We start from the raw sequence: 6000 nt of genomic DNA on the forward strand, positions 1-6000 counted from the left end.
GTCAAACTATGATCACACTTTTAATATTACAAGGCATCTGCTAATTATTAATATTATTTCTTTTTAAATGGTAATTTTATAGTTTTATAATTGCGTTGTGGTTGGAGATTCTTTGTGTTGATTGCTACATTTCATGCTGATTTTTTCTTTGTATGATATTTTTCCACTAAGCCGCCTTATCATCAGTCCCCTTTTCTATTAAATACATAAATTAAATGCTTCCAGGGGTTTTAAGATCAACCGTTGGCTATTAGTGATAAGAATTGGGGAACTGGTATGTTGCTGTCAAATACCTTTTGCATTGGTGAACATGCATGGCCTTCAACTCAAAGCTCTAAAAAAAGACAACCAAATACCTTTATCCGTTGTTTGGATGGAGGAAAATAACTCGGAATTTAGCTAAAAGTCAGAAATTGATATTTTCATTGTTTAATTTAAACATGGAACTTATTAAATAACGAAAGGGGAAAAATCGTTGAAATTGGGGAATGAAATTCCCGAGTTTAATTTCCCCCAAAAGAGTTGTAATTTCAAAATTCTAATTGAGCAGGAATTCGTTTTCACTATAAATAACGGGCAGGAAAAATCGTGGAAATTGAGGATCGAGATTCCCGAATTTAATTTTTGCCAAAAAAGTTATCATTTCACAATTCCAATTTCAACGATTCAACAAGAGAGAAAATATTGACTTACACTTTTCTACTAATTGGATGGTTGGATTGAACCCTATATTCAATCCACTTACCCAAATGAATCCCGATCCCACCCAAATTCCCCTCATTGTAACATCTCCCTGGATTTGGGATTTGGGATTTGGTACCTTGTGCTCATATGACAAAAAAGTGGACTGGTCCAATTAGCATGAGGGTTGGGCTGTGGGTGCCATTGGGAACTAAAGTTCGATTACTGTCTCTGGACGCCTTGTAAAATTGTGAAACTCTTTTGGGACCCGACTACATTCAACACTATACCTAAATAACCGTTCATTAATGTCTCCAATTTTAAAAGGGTTTTAGTTTTTCTTTAGCTGAAGCAACTTTGTGGGCGCATGAGCTCATTCCAGATGATTTGGTTGAGGATCTTTTACAATGGTTTTGGTTCTGATTGAAATAAATTGTCATTTCACAAAAAATAAAAATACAAACTGAACTAAAATGATTATCAAACGAGTGAGCTGTTAAATAAAAATAACGCTCAACAGTTTACCGCCACGTTGTTCTTGCCACTTCAATTGTCAACTAACGAACATAATAACATGTGCTCGGCAGTACACATTGTTGTCCTGTGGGACAATACAAAATGTTAGAGCTGAAATTAGATATTAAGTTCCCAACAAGAACGCCAAAACTATAAACCAAGAAAGCCAACACCACGTCGCTTCAATGGGTTGATTATGATTGCTGCCCGAAAACAGTGCACAACATGAAAAAGCAAATGGAAAAAGAATTGTCCCACCAAGTTACCAACCCATGCGAATCCACGTACCTAAAAATCGAAAGCTCACCAAACAAATATCATACAATATAATGAATGCAAACAGAATTCTTTGTAAGCATGATGAGTAATGGCACGTGTGAGTTAGGGCTGTTGTTGGTCAAAGTAATGCTTTACATCCTAAATTTGAATATTCTTTATTTTTATTTTTCAAATTAGGGTATATTTATTTACTAGGAATATAAGAGAAGTCACGAATCGTGAACCTAGAAATATGAAAACTAAGGAATTAGAACTATTCCCCTAATTGATCCAATTTATGGTTTGAGTGTATTGGATTATGAATATTATAGTGAAGCTTACATGATTTTGATAGCCATATGTTCTAATACTCACTCGTAATAAGTAAACATGTTATCAAAAATAGTTTAGAATTGAGAAATTGAACGCATGAGTAATCAGTACTCAAATTCAGTAACACAGTTTTATGGGAAACAACAAGGCAAAACAAACGGAACTCAAGGTGAAATCAAAACATTATTATACTCACGGTGAAATCAAAACATTATTATTCCTTTGATTTTAAGAATTATTTTTGCTCGTCACTTGAACTTAAGGTGTATTTTCACTATCATTCTCATCACTTGACATGTGTCGGTTGATATAACTATAGTTAATTTTTTGCTTTGTATTTATGAAACTATAATTATACTTATAAATACATATCAAATATTAAAAATAATAATAAAAAAGCGTATACCTAGAATTAAAATAACGAGTAAAAATGCTCCCGTGATCTTATTAGCCCTGGCAGTGTGAAGCACAAATTGCGGCTGCAAGCCTGCAAGATTCGTATAAAGTCGCTATGTCTGTCTTTATAAAATAAGCCAGCTGCTACAAACAACCAACATGCTTAAAGTTGTCAGCAACCAACACAAGGCGTGTGGTTTAAAACTTAATTGAAAAAGTAAAACTCAATCTTCTCCCTCACTAACGTAGTGTTTGAGTCTAAATTCTAGGTGTTGGGCATGATTGATTTGGACGAGGGTCTAGTAGTCAACTTGGGTTCCAGCCAAAAACGATAATACTTATTTAACATATTTCAAAGTGCATAATTAATCAACCCATTCAATTGCAAAAAAGAAGAAAATAGAGGTGCTTCATCAAGACTTTATCCTATTTCAACTTTGGAGATTTAGAATGAAAAGAAACTAAGGACAATCANCTCCTGAGTGAAGGTGGTTATGTAAGTAGTCCCGTAATGCATCAACATTCGACAGTTACCTTTTGCGTGTGATTATTTAGATTTGCGTGATATATCATATTTAGCCTTGAATATTGTAGTGCCCAATGAAAATATGATCAAAGCTTATATTGCTTCGCGAAAGTCAAACTATTCCTCCTTACCCCCTTAATTGATATATATTTGGAGTCTCACTTTATCGTCTACTGTAAAGTCCCATTGAAATTTTGTCAAAACTGATGTAGCTCCAACATGGTAGAAAATTTGAAGGGCTATGTAGGAGCCACACCATTGGTTTTGATGAAATTATTAACGAATTTCACGAGGGGGTTGATTGAGACTTAAAATGTAATGACCCAAACCCAAAATTCATATTTAATTAGTAATTTATTATGAGGACAGACAATTTTGCCATTGAAATAATTTATTAATGAAAAGTTGACTTTTTGACCGAAAAGGAATTTGACAATTCTACAGACACCGTTGCGTAGAGCACGATGAAATGAGTTCATAGACACGTAGTGGGCTCGAATCGGAGTTGTAACGAGAGAGATATGGTCAAAAGAAACTCAGTGGCACAATCGTAATTATTTTGAAATGAGATTTTATAAAAATCAGATTTCTCTCTCTCTCTCTCTCTCTCTCTCTCTCTCTCTCTCTCTTTCTCTCTCTCTCTCTCTCTCTCTCTCCGCGTCGGCCTCTCTTCCCCTTTTCGAAACTCCGGCCACCGGCTACGGCTGTGGACGGGGCCAGTACCAAAATGACCGGGGCGTCGTCCTCTTCCAGCCCCAGCCGACTCCCGCCTCCAGCCGCCGTGGTTTCGCGGGCAAATGGAGAAGAAGCTGCCGGTGTCGTTCGATCTTCACTGCCGTCGAAGGTTTTTCTACTATAGCTGGGTATTATCGTCACTTCGTTGAAAGTTTTTCTACTATAGCGGCGCATCTTACTCATTTGACAAGAAAAAGAGTTAAGTTTGAATGGTCAGATGAGTGTGAGAAGAGCTTTAACGAACTCAAAACCAGGTTAACCACCGCTCCGATTTTGACACTTCCAGATGATAGTGAGAATTTTGTTATCTACAGTGATGCATCTCAACAAGGACTTGGTTGAGTGCTAATGCAGCATGGTCGGGTGATTGCTTATGCTTCTAGGCAACTAAAAAAGCATGAGTTGAATTATCTTGTTCATGATTTGAAATTAGCTGCAGTGGTTTCTGCCTTGAAGATTTGGCGGCACTATCTTTATGAGGAAACATGTCAGATTTTTACGGATCACAAGAGTTTAAAGTATTTATTCACCCAGAAGGAATTGAATTTGAGGCAAAGAAGATGGCTAGAGTTGATTAAGGACTCATTGAGCATCACTCGAGAAGAGCCAATGTTGTAGCTGATGCACTCAGCAGGAAATCCTCAAGATCGGTAGCTTATCTCCGAGGGAGGTATGTGCCATTGATGGTAGAAATGAGGAAGCTCAGAGTTGAGCTGGGTGTGGATAAGCAAGGAGCATTGTTAGCCATTCTCCATGTAAGACCAGTGCTAGTAGAACGAATACTCGCAGCTCAATCTCAGGATCCTTTGATGTGCACGCTGCGAGTGGATGTAGCAAATGACGACAGAACTGATTGTTCCGTAAGAAATAATGAAGCGTTAAGGGTAGGTAACAGGTTATATGTCCCTAATGATGAAGTTTTAAAAAGGGAAATTCTTGAGGAGGCCCATGAGTCAGTGTTTACGATGCACCCTGGAAGCACAAAAATGTACTATTCTTTGAGAAAGCACTACTAGTGGCCTTTTATGAAGAAAGAAATAGCCGAGTATGTTAGAAGGTGCTTAATTTGTCAGCAAGTGACAGCTGAGCGACAGAAACCATCAGGGTTATTGCAACCACTTCAGATTCCCTAATGGAAGTGGGAGCGGCTTACGATGGATTTTGTGCTCAAACTTCCCCGAACACAGAGTAAGCATGATGGAGGTTGGGTAATCGTGGATCGACTCACCAAATCCGCCCACTTCTTACCGGTGAGAGCAAACTACACGCTAAATAAGTTGGCTAAGATCTTCGTAGATGAGATAGTGAGACTTCATGGGGGTGCCAGTATCTATTATTTCAGATAGAGATCCACGGTTTACCTCCCGTTTTTAGGCGAAGTTAAATGAAGCTTTTGGAACCCAGTTGCGGTATAGTACTGTCTTTCACCCCCAGACAGATGGTCAGTCTGAGAGAGTGATTCAGACTTTAGAAGATATGTTGAGGGCTTGTACACTACAGTTTCGAGGTGATTGGGATGAGAAATTACCGCTTATGGAGTTTGCGTCTAATGACAGTTGTCAGACGAGTATCGAAACGTCTCCAATTGATGACTTATATGGGAAACAGTGTAGAACACCCTCGTATGAGGCTGAAGTGGGTGAGCATAGGTTAGTGTCTGAAAGATTAGCAGAGAACAAAGAAACATATTGGATTAATCAGTGAAAAACTCAAAGTGGCCCAGGGTCGACAAAAAAGTTATGCAGATAATAGAAGAAAGATTTCCAGTTTGAGGTTAGTAACTGGGTATTCTTAAAATTATCACCTTGGAAGGGTGTAATGAGATTTGGGATGCAGGGGAAACTAAGTCCTCGCTATATCGGACTCTATGAGATTATAGAGCGTGTGGGCCCAGTAGCTTACAGGCTTGCTTTGCCTGCGAATCTAGCGCGATTGCATGATGTTTTCCATATCTCCATGCTCCAAAAGTATATTTCCGACCCTTCCCATATGTTAGAGGAGCAATCAGTAGAATTGGAGGCTGATTTCACTTATGTAAAGCAACCAGTTCAGATTTTGGATTGGAAAATGCAAGTGTTACGAACGAGAGAGATTCAACTTGTGAATGTCTTATGGAGGAGTCAGACTGTGGAAGAGGCTACATGGGAACCTGAAGACCAAATGCGGGGCCAGTACCTTTACCTTTTCATGTGGCAGGTGCGTAAATTTCAAGGACGTAATTTTTATAAGGGGGGTAGGTTGTAATGACCAAAACCCAAAATTCATATTTAATTTGTAATTTATTATGAGGAAAGACAATTTTGCCCTTGGAATAATTTATTAACGAAAAGTTGACTTTTTGACCGGAAAGGAATTTGACAATTCTACAGACACCGTTGCGTAGAGCACGACGAAATGAGTTCATAGACACGTAGTGGGCTCGAATCGGAGTTGTAACGAGAGAGATATGGTCAAAAGAAACTCAGTAGCACAATCGTAATTATTTCAAAATGGGATTTTATAAAAATCAGATTTCTCTCTCTCTCTCTCTCTCTCTCTCTCTCTCTCTCTCTCTC

Source organism: Prunus dulcis, chromosome 1 (genome assembly GCF_902201215.1).
Source record: "Prunus dulcis chromosome 1, ALMONDv2, whole genome shotgun sequence".
NCBI lineage: Eukaryota > Viridiplantae > Streptophyta > Magnoliopsida > Rosales > Rosaceae > Prunus > Prunus dulcis.